This window comes from Sminthopsis crassicaudata, chromosome 2 (genome assembly GCF_048593235.1).
Source record: "Sminthopsis crassicaudata isolate SCR6 chromosome 2, ASM4859323v1, whole genome shotgun sequence".
Classification (NCBI taxonomy): Eukaryota; Metazoa; Chordata; class Mammalia; order Dasyuromorphia; family Dasyuridae; genus Sminthopsis; species Sminthopsis crassicaudata.
This window is the reverse complement of record NC_133618.1, coordinates 535971096-535988909: the sequence shown is the minus strand read 5'-3', so window position 1 is coordinate 535988909 and position 17814 is coordinate 535971096. Positions and strand designations below refer to the sequence as shown.

The 17814-nt window shown below is 36.4% G+C and overlaps 1 protein-coding gene across 6 annotated transcripts in view; it reads left to right on the top strand.

Annotated features, from left to right (window-relative positions):
* The window catches only part of GLCE (glucuronic acid epimerase), a 135134-nt gene that overhangs the window by 93064 nt on the left and 24256 nt on the right, over positions 1 to 17814 (top strand). The window contains exons 3-5 of one of the 6 annotated variants that reach the window (XM_074294701.1): positions 1757 to 1802; positions 3741 to 3793; positions 8441 to 8597. The exons of 2 other annotated variants lie outside the window; for them this stretch is intronic. The gene's annotated coding sequence lies outside the window, so the exon portion shown is untranslated. The remainder of the gene's footprint in view (positions 1 to 1756; positions 1803 to 3740; positions 3794 to 8440; positions 8598 to 17814) is intronic. 3 more of the 6 variants (XM_074294699.1, XM_074294702.1, XM_074294700.1) reach the window with 3 other exon arrangements.

Genomic DNA, 17814 nt, shown 5'->3' with positions numbered 1-17814 from the left:
GGGGAACTAAAAACACAATTGACTTTGTTAATAAGAACAATACAAATCAAATATATCTAGATTTAGAAAAAATAACTGCAAATTAAAATTTAAGGTAGCTAAGAAGAGCAGGAGGGAAATACTTTCCAAGATATATAAGGAACTGATTCAAATTTACAAGATAAAAGCTATTACCCATTTGATAAGTGATCATAAGACATGAGGAAATAATTTTAAAGGAAATAAATATATCTCTAGCCATATGGAAACATACCAAATCACTAATAACTACTCTCAAGTACTACCTCACTGGAGTCAGTGAAACAACTCTTTTTGTAGTGGTAAAGAACTGGAAATTAAGGGGTGTTCATCAACAGAGGAGAGGCTAAATTATGCTACATGAATGTAATGAAGTATTGTTGTGCTGTAAGAAATAATGAGCCAGTTTTCAAAGAAACCTGAGGAAACTTGTGAACTGATGCAGAGTAAAATGAATAGGACCAAAAATTTTATACCATAATACCAATATAGTAATAACAGTTTATAATTAAAAACTCTGATCAAAACAGTAACCAACTATGATTCCAGGGACTGATGATGAAGAATATTACCAACTTGACAGAAATGATGGACCAAATAAATATGCAGAACAAGACATATTTTTGGAAATGGCCACAATGGACATCTGTTTGATTAAAACATAAGCATATTTATTACAAAGAATTTGTTTTTCTTTTTCTTTTCTCCCCATGTGATGGGAGGTGGTTAGGGTCGGAGAAAGAAGAAATAAATGTTGATAATTTTAAGAAGATAAATGCTTGGTAATCAAAATATAATAAAATTAAATCTTAACATTTTTCAGTGGCTCCTGACTTAAAAGAAACTTAAGGCTTTAATTGGGCAAATAGAACTAACATTTTCTTTTTGCTTTTTGCTGAGGCAATTGGGGTTAAGTGACTTGCCCAGAGTCACACAGCTATGAAGTGTTAATGTCTGAGGTCAGATTTGAACTCAGGTTTTCCTAACATCAGGACTAGTGCTCTATTCACTGTGCCACCTAGCTGCACTGAACTAACATTTTCTTAAAGATTAAATAGCAATTAGATATACATATTGATATCCACAGGGTTCAAAAGGAATTTGCATAAGCTAAAACTTCAGGGTGGCAGAGAAGTTGCAATAGGCTTCATGAGAGTAACTGAACACGAATTGGATTTTGAAGGGATAGGAAAAAAAAAATAGCAGAATATTTCACACAAAGGAAGTAGTGTGAGCAAAGGAAAGAATGGGAATGAGTAAAATATGTAGGTAGATGGGCAAGAGATTTGCGCTAGGTAAATAGTAGGAAAAAAGTTAGCAAAGTAGAATAAGATTTACTTATGGAGAGCCTTGAAAATCCAACTCCTGGTGGCATGTTCTTTGCAGTAAGTCAGCAGTTTTCAATGGCAGAGGCCAGACTTATGGCTAAACACTGACCATCGACCTATATTCTTATTACAGAATTTATTCAGAATTATTTCCTGAACCGATTATTTTGGTTAACCAGTATCATTCTGTTCTTTTAGTGGTATCCTTTCCAGGCTATATAAATCATTGTAAAATGTAGAATTTATCCCCTACTTTGTGCTTGGCATCATAAAAAGCTGTTGAGTAAAAATATTATATGACTAATGAAGAAAGTAATGTTAATAGAGATTACCTTTTATGAGGTGTTTTTTAAAAAATAGTAACTGAAGAGCTGACTGATGAATTGCATTTTCAAATTTTCAACTTCCAGGAGGAATATCCACAGTGCCATTCTGAGATTCAAATGTGCCTGAAAGGTAATGTCTTAAGTATTAGTGTAACTCTGGCTTTCCTGGCCTTTACTGCCTGAAGAGTGGGTGGGTTAGATTTTAGACCTCCCACTCCTCTCTTTACCCAGTTCTCTAGAACTCTTAAGTGGAACTGAGAGGTGTTTGGGTTCTCTACCATTGATTCCAGTCCTCATTGATAGTGTTCCCCCAAGTATAAGAGGTATCCTCTGAAATCCAGTTCTATTTAGCCACTGAACAGTCAAATTAGATTGTGCCTTTAAAAAAAAAATTAATTTCTAGCACTAACATCTGTCTGCCCAGGTTGCATGTACCTTCGGATTCTAATGTTTATTGTGCAACAAGAAAGTGATATTCGCACACATGTATTGTACCTAGACTATATTGTAACACATGTAAAATGTATGGTATTGCCTGTCGTCAGGGGGAGGGAATAGAGGGAGGGGGGGTAAATTGGAAAAATGAATACAAGGGATAATATTATAAAATATATATATATATATATATAATAAAAAAAAAAAAATACTATAGTGAAAAAAAAAAAATACTATAGTGGACTAACCTAAAAAAAAAAAAAAAAAAAAAAAATTAATTTCAAAAAAATTTAACAACAAAATACACACCATTCACACTTACTAAAGATCTACTACACAGCATTGTCAATTGGTAGGTAGGTAGGTTGGTAGTTTCTAAATGATCTCAGGTCTCCTGATTTCTGATGCACAAATAATGACCATAATTTTCTACAAGAATGCCTCTTCTGAAAACCATACTCTTTCAGTGGTCTAATTTTATAAAGAAGTTAAGAAAAATAAAACAAAAACTATTTGATATTGGCTAAATAAAAAAGTTGGCTGGTGACATAGAATAAATAGACAAAGTTCATAAGGAATCAAATTTAGCTGTTTAATGTTCAAAAAATTCAAGAATATAAACTAGTTGAAGAAGGACTATATTTGGCAAGAACTGCTGAAAAAGCTGAAAAGTAGTCTAGAAGCAAATAGGTTTAAACTAGTGTTTATGCCACATAAGGCAATAAACTGGATATACTATTTGAATATTAAACACACACACACCACAATACAAATTTAACAAAAAATACATAACATGAAAGGGTTACTCCTTCACCCTTAGTTCACCTCAATCTCAGAGAAGAGTTAGGGGATTAGGTTCATAGCATAACTCAGTTCCTATGGAGTTGGAGATACATAAGTTTTCAAAGTTTGGCTTTTTTTTTATTATTATTATTATTAGCATTTTTCTTTGTACTTAAAAGATTAGCCTTAGCCCATGGATGTTACAGAAGCTTTCAAATAAATAGGTAGCTTATCACTGCTCAGCAGAAATCACTGGTTTTAACTTAGGATATTGACTTCATACCTATCTCCCTTCACCCTACCGTCCTTATCCTCTCTACCCCCCCAAAAAAAAAAGAATTCCAAAGCAATCTCTTATGCCTTTTGAAATTTGAAAGTTTGTATGGCAGGTGACATTTTTAGTTGTAATTTTAAGTAAATTGACTTCAGCCAGAATCTCTGGTATGGAGTGAGCTTGGGTCTTCCTCCGTGAGGCATAGCCATTAGTATATGTGTTAATATATATAGTTTTCTGTCCATAAGATACAGCTTTCTTTGATGTTGAAATCTTTGGGACACAATTTGAATGCTCTTTTTTATTTCTTTTTTTTTTTTTTTTCTTTTTTCCTGAGGCTGGGGTTAAGTGACTTGCCCAAGGTCACACAGCTAGGAAGTGTTAAGTGTCTGAGGTCAGATTTGGACTTGGGTCCTCCTGAATTCAAGGCTGGTCCTCTATCCACTGCACCACCTACCTGCCCCGAATGCTCTTTTTTCACTACCTTCCTTTTTGTGCCAGGAGGAATGACATATAACTAACTTCAACAAAGTGATAGCTTAGGTCTTTGGGTTTATTTGTTTTCTTTTCTAACAGAATCAAGATTTTTTTGGAGGTTGAAGAGACTTAGAGGTGATGTGATGACAGAGGTGGGTAAAGAGCCTTTAGAATTTAGCTTTATTATTTGTAAATGTTAAGCAGAGCTGATAGACTATATAAATGGTCAGTACTGTCAATATTCACTATGCTATAATGTAATTACCTTGTTTGCCAGTGGGTAACTGGTAACTGAAGACAGGTAGCTTACATGATTGAACAAGACCCTTGTCCCTCCCATCCCCCTTCATTCTTGCTAAGTATAATTTGTTCTCATCATTTCTTTTTCTTTCATTTTCCTCATCTTTCTTTGTTTTCTTCACTTTTACCTCCAGCTCCCCATCTCCTACTCCCACCTTTTTTTCTTCCTCATCTTCCCAAGGTGACTAAAAATATGTTAACAACTTAATATTTGTAATACTTTAAATCTTATATTTCCTGTTCTGTATTTCTATAAGGACAAACTAATTTTCATCACTGTGATAATAATAGCAGTCCTTTATGTAATACTAAAAGATTTACAAACTGATGCAGAGGGCTGGAACTCTGGAAAGGTATACTTAAATCAAGGGCAGTAGGGTACTCATAGTTAAGCACCTACTCAGTGTGAGATAATGGTTCTCTAAACATATACTTAATGTGATAGTGATGTAATGGGCTCATGTGTGCATGCTCAGTGTGCTGTAGTAATTGTACTGAGGTATTTAAGGGAGTCTCAGACACAGAAGACTCAGCCATCAACACAGAGAAGACTTGAGACTCCAGATTCTAGACTCCAGACTCCATCTTTGACCAGCCTTGTGGTGGCTTTCCTGTCTTCATCACTTCTCCACCTAAAGACCAAGACCAGTTCAGAGGTCCTCCAGAAAGCTAGTCCCGACATTACATTTAATACAGTCTTACACTGACTGTACTAAGATTTTGGGGACACTTTATATACAGAAATTATTTTGACTCTTACAATTTTGCCCTGTGAAGATATGTCATGTTATCTTTTATAGCTAGAAGAAACCTTCTAATGTAACCATCTCATTGTACAGGTAGAGAAAATGAGTCAAGGACAAAATTCAAGTCTCTTATCCTTATACTGTTTTGTCTTCTTTATTTGATTTTTCCTCTGAGTCAGGCTCCTTTTGGTAGGGAGAAAATAATTTGCCACACCTGACTCTGCATGGCCTATTTGTTTATTTATGATATTTCTAGAAGGCCTAGCTTTTGGAAATAAAGAGTAAAGTTGGCTTGGGGGGAAAAAAAAATAAGGGGAAAAATTAGGCAAATTTAGCTTCTCCACTTCTTTCAGTATCAGTTGTGCTGCCCCAGCTACTTACCAAGATCCTTGACTGTTAAGTTGTGGGGCTCTTCATTTCTCACTGTCTTCTCCTTCACTTAGGTCTTATGTTTCCTTTCCTGTGGCTTTATTCCATTGATGCTATTCTGTTGAATTTTGATATTAATGAATGCTAATATTTGCTAATATACACACCTCACCCAAAATGATTTTGGGGGGAGTTGTGGCCTATGGGACTGTTAACTATAGGCTACTGCTGCAGTTATTCTCATAATTGTCATCTCTCAAGTCAAATGTCTTCCTCATTCAGCTGGGACAAAAGCTCCCCAAGCCTCCAGCTTTGAGCACTTATTCCCTCTAATTTGTTTTTAGCAGATCACTATACCCATTAGCAGCTGTGCTGCAGCCCGTGCTGGCACATACCTATAAATGAATAATTTAAACAAATTAAATTATTCAGTTTAAATAAGGGCATGATTGACTTCACAATTCTGATTCTACTTTAGCTGCCAAGAAGGAAATCCTCTGCTCCCTTTGGAAATGGGCCTAGAGCTAGATCTGGCTTTCCATCCAGTAATTCCACAAATGTTTATTAAGGGCTACCTAGTATGAGGCACAGATGGTGCTAAGCTACAAAAACAAAAGAGAAAGTGCAGGGCCTTGAGAGGCTTACATTTTCCTAAGCAGATACAAAGGAGCTGAGAATTACACATTGGGGAAATGTTTTATTCTTTTGGTTAGCTATTTTCCCTAAAGAAACCTTTCAGCAGATTGGGTCCCAATCTAAGCCACTACACCTTGGGCAGTAGCCCTCCTCTATTCTGAAGTCTTTTCTGAACCTTGCTTTTGGTAATCATTTTCTTTCTCTCTCGCCCCAACTTAGCACACTAGTATTGTATCTCTCTTATGCAAGTCTCATATATTATTTTAGCTATTGGTGGATTCTTTGAAGCTAAAATCTATGGGGACAGGTACCATGTATTAGCTAAGTTTTTATTTCAGTACTATGTACAGCTCTCTGCACATATTAAGTGCTTATTAATTATTGAATGTAAAGTGTTCCTGGGAGGATATTACAACATTGCAGGTGAGAAGCAAATGGAGAAGGCATTCCAATCCAAGGGAATAACATGAAAAAAGTCAAGTAATATAAATCAGTGGCAGTGTAGTCAGCTTTATTAGAACAGCAAAAGAATAGCTAGAGAAGTTCTGAGATAATAGAGGTGAGGCAGTTTCTAGATGATTTTGAGAGCCAATCAGAGAATACTGTCTACTTTAATGAGTTAGGGAATAGGAGACCTTGAACTTTTTTTTTATAGTGGAAGAACGATAATGACAATGTGTTGTTAATTTAGAAAATTATCTGACAGTAGTATATACAATGAATCACAAGAAGCAAGAGAGCCTATCTAGAGCTGGAAGGAACCTAAAGGGCCATCTGGTTTCATTCAGTTTAAAAGATACATCCAAAATCATTCAGATGAAAATGGCAGGGTAAGGTCTGAAGATTCATCCTCTGACCCTGAAATCCAAGGTTCTGCCCAATGATTGTACTAGAGCCCTGAAATGAGCAAGGTTGTTTAAGAGACCATTCCAGGGAGCTAGCTTTGAGAAAGCTTAGACTAGTATTTCAGAGAGAAAAAAATGCATAGGATAACAAATGTGGCAGTATTGATGAAGAGAAAATGAATGAAGAGTGAAGGAAAAGCAAGTTAAATATGACTTTAGAACATAGGTAACTGGGAAGAGTTGTTGCTGATATTTACAGAAGAGAGAAAAGGTGAAAAAGGAAATAGTTTTGGGGGAAGATGTCAAGCGCTAGATCTCCAGCTTTTTGTTGTTGTTGTTGTTGTTGTTTTTTTAGTTAATATATTCAATTCCTTTGAGGAAATAAGAGAATAGAACAGGTAAGGATTATTTTCCTTGAACTTAAATCAGAAAGGAATCTAATTCCCCCCCCTTTTTTTTTAAAAGAGGAGTTTTATTTTCTCCTGAGAAACATTAAGAAGGTACACCAAGGATAAACACAGCCTCCTCTTCCCAAGTCAATGAAGGGATAGCCTTTCTTCCAATTAAATAATATCCACCACAGTTATATAACAAGTTTCACCTTCCACCTCACTCCCACTTTGAGCCATATTATTACAAAGAAGGATGCCCTCCAGCAGTACCACTTCTTGGTCCCCCAAACCTTTTCTGGGAGGGAGTTTCTTAGACCATTCCAAAAGAAATTCTGCCAATTAAGAGAGACCTGAGCTTCTTCTCCAAGGTCCATGGAGCTCTCTGTGGGCATAAGGACCTAGACCTTAGGTCAGCTCTCTTCTGGGGAGGGAATAAAAACTGTTTATTCTTATCAGACAGAAATCACTAGACAAATTTGCCTGTGCAGGCTGGAACTTAGATATTCTTAGTTTTGATTTACCACCCCCTTCTCTCTCATAAGAGCTACCCTCTGATCTGCCTTAGTCACCATTGTGTCATCAGTGTAGTGTGTTAGATACTACCTTGGGAAAAGAGTCTCTTTCGGGGCTCTCCTGATGATAATATGGTGATTTGGAGGAGAGTTAGATAGTCCTGGAGAATAAAGGTGAAGGTACATTGGTCTTCTCAGGTGAGAGCAAACCATTCCTGACCAGTGTCAGCCACAAGAATAGAGGGGGAAAGCATTGGCAAGGTTGTTAGCCCCTACCACTCAACTAGTAGTTGATCCCTGGAATGATATGAGTTTGATCAACTTCCTATAGTCAGTCAGTGAACAAGAATTTATTAAACACCTGCTATGTGCTCTGTATTAAGCACTGAAGTATAGAAAAAGAGGGACAAGATACTTCATGCGCTCAAGAGGTAGTATAGAGTGAGAAGAGGCCCAGAACAGAGTACTGAGGGATATCTATGGGATGGCATAATTTGGGAAAGAATTCAGCAAAGGACAGAGAGAAGGAGCAGTCAGATAGGTTAGATGGGAAAACCAGGCTGTCTTGGTCCTGAAAACAAAGTCAACATCAAAGGCTATAAGGAGTCAAGGAGAATGAAGATGGAGAAAGAACCATTGAATTTGATAACTAAAAGATCACTAATGACTTTGGGGAGAGCAGTTTCAGTGGAATAAGGTCAGAACTCAACTAAGAAGAGAAAGGAGAGAAAGTGGAGGTTGCTGTTGTAGCCGGCCTTCCAAGTTTATCTACAAAAGGCAGAGGAGATAGAGGAGGATGCTTAGAGAGAGATCCATGGGAGGGTTTTTCAAAAGAGAAGGAAGAGGAAGAGATGGAAGATAAGTGAGAATAGCCATTACAGAAGGGACAGTCTGTGAGAAGAAATGAAATGGAGGGAGATCTTAAAAGCCATGGAGAAGTAATGGACACTGGACCTTGTAATTTCTCACCCTGTTCTTTGACTTCCCTCCACCCTTCAGCTCCTTCCCAGGCCAGCACCCCTGCAGAGGCTGCCTTCCCTTCCCTTCCCTCTCAGCCTTGAAGGGCACTGGCCCCCTTCTGTGCTAGCTTCCACGGTGGAGTCCCTGGTCTGGCCTTGCCAAACCCCACCTGTGAATTACCTCCACCTTCTGCCAGGTAAGCTCCTATCTACATAGTGCTGAGGGCCGGGGTGCTACCAAAGGGTGCCATACAGTCTCTTACCATTAACACCATTGTGGCCTTGGTGCACATGCGTGGACTATTCCAGGAACCTTCTGGTGGGTCTCCCTGCCTGAAGTCCTTTTCTAGATCCGGTCACTCCTTCCCTCTGCTGCCAAAACGATCTTCTTAATGTGCAGCTGTTACCATGTTACCACCTTAATAAACTCAACTGGGGCAATGGGATTACACAGTGAATGGAGTCTAAAAAACCTGAGTTCAAATTTGGCCTCAGACACTTAACACTTTCTAGCTGGGTAAGCCCGGGCAAGTCACTTAACCCGAATTGCCTCAAATAAATCAGGTTGTTCCTTTTGCCTTCCAGCATCAAATATAAACATCCCATCTGGCTTTTAAAGCTCTTCATTTTTTTGACTCCTTCCTACTTTTTCAGTCTTCTTAAAACTGATTCCTTCCCATGGACTCTGCAGCCCAGTGACATTGGCCTGTTGCTGTTCCTTCAGCATGACATTCCATCTCCTGCTCTGTCCCCGCCCGCCCCCCCCCCCCCAAAGCATTCCCTCTTCCCCTGTGCCTCCTGGCTTCCTTCAAGGCTCAGCTCAGTCTCACCTTTCACAAGGGCCTCTCCCCATCCCCCTGCTCCCTCATGAGCTCCCTGAGGGATTCTCACTTCGGCCTCTATCTCCAGGGCCTATTTGCTTCACATGTAACAGGCATTTATACTCAGTGCTTGCCAACTCACTGGGCTCTATGCTTTCAAGAACTCCCTGCTTCAATCCATGAGCCGCCTCATCTTTTCCTATAAGGTGAAGGTGTAGTTTCTACCTCATAAGTTTGCTGTGGGGAGCAAGTGAAACAATGTACAAAAAGTGCTTTGTCAACCTTAAAAGGGACTACATAAATGGCAGGTGCCATAAAGCATAAAGTCTAATGCTTTAGCCACTATGCCTAACTTCCTATGCAGTCTCAGAATGATCAAACTACATATGCCACATAGAAAATAGAGGCCTGTCTTTAGATAGCTAAATAGGTTCTTTAACTGCAGCAGTATATATTCATTTCCATTTTAAAATGTGTCATTTGCATTTGTTCCAATAAACACATTAAATAAGTAGTTAACCTAGTCTTGTTTTCCACAAATCTCTTTTTTACCTTCCTAATAAAAATGCAATACTCAGTACTCTATCTTAAAATATCTCAGTACTCTAGTCAATTCATCTCCTACACAACATTAAATATTTTAGTGGAACTATTTAAATTTTTTGATTGAATGGAATTTATATTCCTACTTTAAAATGGAGATGAAGCAAATGGTGTATCAAACTGTTTTGAACACAAAGGCTTTTTTAAAAATTGGCCAAAAAAATTCTTAAATCTATTTTTACTGCTGTCATTCTGGTGTCTAGAAGCCAAGAAATCTTAATAATTCACACTATGAATTATAAATGACTAATCACAACTGTATTCCTTTTGTGCAAAAGAATACTCAGACTGTTTAAATTTGTCTATATTTGTTGGCACAGATGTGTACTTTTCATTTACAGAACACAAAAATGATTTTTTTAATCTTTTGAGGACTATGAATGACTTAGCTATTCACAATGATTCAAAACAGTTTTGAAGAACTTGTAATGAAAAATGCTATCCATCTTCAGAGGAAGAAATGATGGGGTCTGAATGCAGATCAAAGCAAGCTTTTTGTAAACTTTATTTTTCTGAAGGGTTTTTTTAGGCAGCCCCTCTGCTTTCTTTCACAACATGGATAATATGGAAATATGTTTTGCATAACTACACATGCATAATCTATATCAAATTGCTTGTTTCCTCAAGCAATGGGGTGAAGAGGGAGGGAGGGAGGGAGAAAATTTGGAGCTCAGAATTTTTTAAAAATCAAATGTTAATTGTTTTTACATGTTATTGAGGAGAAAACAATATAAAAATTTTCTCTAGAAAAAAAATTTTAAGTTTGTAACTATGATAAGAAAATAAGAGGAAAAAAGCTTATTTAAAATTCTGACATCTCATGGAAGGAGCTTTATTAACCTCAGGTTCTAGCTTCTCAGACTCGATGGGCACCTTAGACCAACTCAGTTACCATACCCTGAGAATTACTGACCAGATAGATTCTGTTTCCAGATGGAGAAATGAGCTAAGTGCCACAGTATCCTTTATTGCAGATCCTTGATGTCTTAGGACAAAATAAATCTCCTCACTTAAATGTTCAGGGAGTGTGAGGGCCTGATTTTGTGCCAATATTATACCTGAATTAAGAGGGCCATTTGGCATGCTCTTAGCAAGTTGAGATGAAAGAGAAATGGCCTTGTGAGTATTCTGATAGTAAAGTTGGAGGAAGAGCCCTACAGACAGGAAGGTAGGAGGGGAAGGGACTCACTTGAGAATGAGACTCTGCCTAGCTCCAAGTCATTAGGCACTGATCATACATGAAGAGGCCTCTCTGTGGGAGCTGCAGCATGTTTCTCAGACAAACATGGGCTGAGTGCTGGAGGAAGCTGCCTGGAAGGGGAAAGAAAGACCAGTATTCTGGGCTGCACAAGTTGGACTGACTGCAAGTTAGACCCAAAGTAAACTGGGCAGGAGCATTCATGCATAGCTCTCAGCTTCTTGGATCTTTGCAGTGAAAGCTGAGGGGTGGCTACCCATGGAGCTGCTGGCAGCCCAAGGGAAGAATGTAGCCTGATAGGGTGGAGGCACACTAGGCAGGGTTCTCTGGCCCAGAGACTCCTGTTCCTTCTGAGATAGGAATGAAAGTCTGGAAGGTTGAATGGAGGCAGAAATGGAGGAATTCTGTGACTTATCCTAACACTGCTTCCCAGGAGAGGAAGCTAGTGTCTCCCTGCCTTGAGGGAATAGAATGTGGGCGGAGCCCCTTCACCCAAGAGACACAACTGGACAAAGGCTTCTTAGTCCAAAAGGCTCTCTCTGCTTTGGCGTCCTGTGGTCTAGAAGTCTTCTCTGAGACCGTCCTTTATTCCGTCAGCCAAATTTGCCATGGCATGCATTTTGTCCCTTGTTAGGTAGCTGAGAACAGAGAGTTATTTGAACCTAATTTTGTAAAGATGTATGCCCTTTGGGGCCATCTGGGTGGCCAGAATAGACAACCAGACCTGGAGTCAGGAAGACCTGAGTTCAAATTTGACCCTAGACACTTACTAGCTATGTGACCTGGGCAAATCACTTAACACTGTTTGTCTTAGTTGCCTCATCTGTAAAGTCAGCTGGAGAAAAAAATGACAAACTACTGTAGTGTCTTTGCCAAGAAAACCCCAAATGGGATCACAAAGAATCAGGCAAGACTGAAAATGTCTAAGCAGCAAAGTGGGGGAGGTAGACGGAAGATGGAATACCTAAAGGAAATGAATTGATAGATTTGATTTATTGCCCCACCATCTTATTAAGATCTGCCACACTATGCCTAGTTTATTTGAAAGGCAATTAATACTGCTTTCTTTTCTACCCATATGACTTTCAGACTTAGCCTCCCCGACCATACAACCATACAAATGTAAACTGAAAATTAAAGCAGGATTTTGGGGTAGTTATGGCCTGAGCAAAGAGTGCATTCAATAAAAAGACATTTTGGGAATAGAGGAAGAAATCACAGAGATCACTGCTACTTTGCTAAATAGGCTGAGGGGGATTACATCAAAGTTTGGGTATAGTTCCTGAATCATGAGATTGATTTTTTTTTTTAAGTAATTGATGGCCAGTTTATAAAGGTACTTGTAAAACTACACCCAGAAATTAAGTGACAAAGTACTAGGGACCCTTCAACTACACCGAAGCTTTAATTATCTTCTAAAGCATCTACTTCATTGGGAAAATCCAGGGAGACTACAGAAGGGAGGGGGTGTGATGGGTTTTTGTGAAGGTCCTTTCAACAATCTTTAGTCATGTTTTTGTAATAGAGCTAAATGGAAACCCTTAGTTATCCAAATCATCCCACATAGTTAATATTTTATATTAGGTCCCCCTGAAGTGAAAGATATTTCTTCTGTAGTGATGAAGATGAAGGAAGCTAGAATGTTTCATTATAACAGATTCCCTTCCAACAATCCTGTGTTATCTGTTTCAAAAGATAAATGTTACCTTCTAATTGTAGGTATCCCTTAGGGTTCCGTCCTGGACCTTCTTTTCTTTTACCACTATACTACTTTATGGCTCTCCCATAAAATCAGATCATATCCTCTGCAGATTGATCATTTTGCATCCTCTGCCTATTCTTAGTCTTTTGATTTGTTTCTTGTATTGTTATTGTTAGTAACTCCAATATTCTCAAATAATAGTGTTGATAATAGATATTCTTGGTTTATTCTTATCTTAGCTTGTTTCCATTTCATATAATGTGTAATCGTGGTTTTAGATATTATTTACCATATAACAGGTTCATTATTCATCTGCTTTGTGATTTTCCTCATAAAAATGGATGTTTTTGCAACAAAACTTTTCCCATATATATAATAGTGATATAATGGTTGATATAATGATGTGCTTTTGAACATTGTTTTAATATGGCTGATACTGAACCAACCCTTCATTCATGATATTAATCCAACCTAGTTTTATTGTACAATCGTTTTCTGTGTTAATATAAACTCTTTACTAATATTTTATTTAAAAGTTTTAATGTATATCAAGGAATTTGGCCTTTAGTGCCTTTTTCTAATTGCTCTCTCTGTCAGTACTAATATTTTATTTCTTTTTAGAGGAGTAATTTGGCCAGTGGGATTCCCTTATTTCCTATTTTTGGAAACATTTTATTTATGCAATTTTAGAGTTAATTGAACTTTATTATTTGATAGAATCAATTGTGAATCCAATTGGATTAAGGTTGTCCCTCCCTTTTGAAGTTCATTTATTCAGTTTCTTTTTTCTGAGATTAATTTCTTGGGTTTTTTTTTCTATTAATCCAGGTTCTTTTATATACTTTTGATATCCATTAATTTCATTCAGAACTTTAGTATGTAATTAAGCAAAACAATTTCTAATAATTTCCATTATTTCTTCATTTCTTATATTTTTTCTCTCCTTCCTTCTTTTCTTTCTTTCCTCCTTTCCTCTTTCCTCCTTCATTTTTTCTTTCTTTTCTCTCTCTCTCGGTCTATCTGTCTGTCTTTCTTTCCTTCTTTTCTAACAATCTGACTCTTGTAGGCTTCTGATCCTTGATTCACAGTAGGATGATCACCAATGCAGGCTCCAGGAATCTTTAACTAGATTCTGTGCTGCAATTTGATCCATAATTTCCAGCCTTAGCTACCCTGATATCCTTTGTTTTCTAAGCTGGAAGACTTCTGAGTATGCGCACCAGATTAGGTTTTTCTATCCAGATCCCTTTCTTGATGCCTTTCAGACTTATTATTGTTTCTTTGTATAGACCTAAACTGCTAAAATGTATTCACTGTAATTTTCCCCTTGATTTTCTTGATCATTTTTGGGATGGTGAATTTTTTTCCCCTTTATCTTTTTCCCCCTCCTTTTTAAATATTTTCCTAGAATGTCTATCAGAGAACTGGACTTTTTCTGTTGTCCACTCATCTCACCATCTTGAAGAGAGACTATCATGCACTATCTTGATTTTCCATAATGGTTAGTATGAAAATTATTAAACAGATAGTGATAGAATAGACATTAAATAATGGACAGAAAAATTAAATGATCCACTCGTATACCACACTACTGCTGGGATTATTTAAAGACAAAGGATAAGAATTTTACCATTTCAAAATATTAGGCTTGTGTTGATACCTATAACCTTTTAGGATTTATCTCTTTTACAAATTTTATTGATAATAAAAATGCCCATGGGTTCTTGGCCTCCTGATTCAGAAATGAAATTATGTTTGGAACCTGTTATACATAAAGAATAATACTTAATCATTTTCGATGATTAGTCATCTTAACTATATAAGATTATGCTGATAGTGTTCTCACTACAGATGGTTTCACTAAAATGTGTTTTTTTTATTGTTTTGACCAAAGTATGTTGAAAATACTACTTCCCACAAATAAAATAAATAAAGCTTATTTGTTGAGGTCATCTTAAAAGCATAATCATTTAAAATTATCTGCTAATGTACAAAATTGGATTTATTATTTTGTTAACATTTGCATAAAATGCAATTATATAGAAATTGATATTCACTAAAAGCTTATAGTAAACTAGACCTTAGAAAATAGGATATGTACCATTTTAATGTCTAATTTGAGATGCCCAGATGGTGCTTTAGTATAGAAACATAAAATCGGTGAGACATAATTCATTGATTCCATTAGAGATTTGTTAAAATAACCTTGACTAAGAGTGTTTTAAGTTATGTTAGAATCTCACTTATAAATATCAGGGTGTTTTTTTTGGGGGGGGTCCTTTGTTGAAAATTTATGTGGATCATAGTCAAATACTTTCACTAGGACTTTTTAGTTTGATAATATTGGTACCATAAGGTCATTGATTATGACAGTATTTTTTAAAATTGATATAAGGATTCCCTCAGTTACCACAAATACTGCTATTTGGGAATTATCACTATTGATCTTGGTTTCTTCAGTTCAATTAAACAAGCATTTAAATACCTACTATGTACCAAATCCTAGAGCTGCAAGGGCAAAATCAAAAAGACCCTTCCTTAGTCTTATTTGAACTTTTATTTCTTCACTTCTAAAACTGGAGAGCTGGTTTAAACAAAATTCCCCTTCAGATCTAAAATTCTATGGTTGTGTGATCAATAATTTAAACAGGCTTCAAAATTCATTATCAAGAAGTACTTCTTTGAAATTAGAGCTGTCCAGAAAGAAATGGCTTAGGCTGTCCCTATATACAGAGTTAATTTCCTTCTGGAAACTCCTGGAATTGGGAAGGCATGAGTTGAAATTCAGCCTCTGGCACTTAATAGCTATGTGACCCTGAAAAAGTCACTACACTGTATTTGCTTCCGTTTCCTCATTTGTAAAATGAGCTAGAGAAAGAAATGCAAGCCACTCCAATATTTTTGCCAAGAAAACTTCCAAAGGGAGTATGAAAAATCATACACGACTAAAAACAACTAAACAATAATGGGATTTCTTTAAACAAAACATGTGGATGGCTAGTTTACCCATTAGAGATACTGTAGAGGATGTATTAGTTGGACTGGAAGGCCTTCAAGGATTCCTTCAAATACCTATGATTCTCTATATTTGAATGTATCTCTTTGATATGGGAGCAGATCACACTCACCCCTCATCTTATAATGTCTTATTTGTTTCTTTCAGTAATTCTTCTATGGGAGATCTCAGTTCACTGGGTGAAGAGATAGAGAAAATAATAAGTATTACATTTGCATATACTTAAGACATTTAAAGAAATTAGTAATAGAAAGTTCAAATTGATCTTTTGTTTTTTCATTATCCATGTTTCCAAAACCATTCCTCCTCTCTGTTGAGGTTATTCCTTATCACAAAGAATAAAAAAGAAGTTTTCAGACTTGGATTCAAATCCATGTTCTGCCTTTTATTTGTAACACTGGGCAAGTCATTCACTTTACCTATAGCAACCACTTACTTATATGCCTCTTGATATATATCGTTTTCTCTCACATGACATGAAAAACCTAAGGGAAGGAACTGTTTTGGGACTATGTTATTTTTTGTCTTAGTATTTCTAGCACTTGGCATAGTGCCTAGCACATAAACCCTTAATAAATGCTTATTGTATTATATGAATGATACAGTAATTATTGTAGAATCGTCAAAAACAAACGCCAGAGTTTTTTTTTCCATTTTGTATAGGATAATTTTTACAAAATTTAAATCTAAACATTAAGTATATTATGTATGAGGTACTGTGCTACATACTGCAGTTACATAATCAAAATAAAATTGTCCTTGCCCTCAAAAAGCTTATATGCTGTTATTGGGAAGCATAATGTATACAGATAAGTAAATCTAATGCACAGCCCAGAACTCAAAGATCTATTTGCTTATATAGACCAAAGTCAATCTTTGCCACTTTTCAGACAGCCTGCGAAATAAGACAATCAGTCTAAAATGAAAGGTTTAAACAAAGAAGAATTCTGAGAGTTGGGCTAAAATCAGTCATTTTGAAGCTGGTAGAATTTTTCTCATTTCTAAGGATTATACTTGAACCCAGGGAAAATCCTTACAATCTTCTTATTCGAGGCTATTCTACTACTCTCCTTTAATCTCTTCTTTTCAAATCTACATCTTCATTTCTATATTTTAGTCATCTTGCCAAATCTTAATGTTATATAAGATCTGAGAGAGTTTGGGATATTGGAATAAAATCTTCTCCGATACCCCCCTCCCCACATACACATACATATACACACACAAACATAAAATGAGAATCATGTTTATGAATAAATTAATAAGTGAGTGAATAAGTAATGAATAACGTAAGACAGAGATGTGAAATTATCCCCTTGTAAAAGTCACCTGATTACCATATAATTGTCATAGGTTTATACTTACTTTAATAATTTAATACATTTATATTCATTACTGTAGTTAACCTGAAGTCATCGATTGAAATCTAAATACCTTTACATTGTGTTTACTTTTATGTTATTCTGTGTAGTAAAATATAACTTCTGACTTTTGGCAACCTCATTGTCATGATAAACTTTCCTGTTCCTTTGCTACCTTGTCAGTGCAAGTTTTGACTTTAATTTTGACTTTAACTAATCTTGCCTCTCCTTCTAATCTACCACTCCACCGTCAAATTCTTATTCATTACGTACAGATTTTATGTCACTGTTGCTTAAAACACTTTATACACTCATGTAGTTGGAAGAGTTCCCTTCCTGAAACAAATTCTGAAAAAAAAATTTTATATGAGGCAAGGATCTGTTTCATTTCTTAAAATTTATTTTATTATAACTTTTTATTGACAAAACATATGCGTGGGTAATTTTTCAACATTGACCCTTGCAAAACCTTTTGTTCCAAATTTTCCTCTCCTTCACTCTACCCCCTCCTTTAAATGGCAGGTAGTCCAATACGTGTTAAATCCAATATGTGTATACATATTTATACAGTTTATCTTGCTGCACAAGAAAAATCGGATCTAGAAAGGAAAAAAAAAACCTTAGAAGAAAACAAAAATGCAAGTAAACATCAACAGAAAGAGTAAAAATGCTGTGTTGTGGTCCCCACTCAGCTCCCACACAGTCCTCTCTCT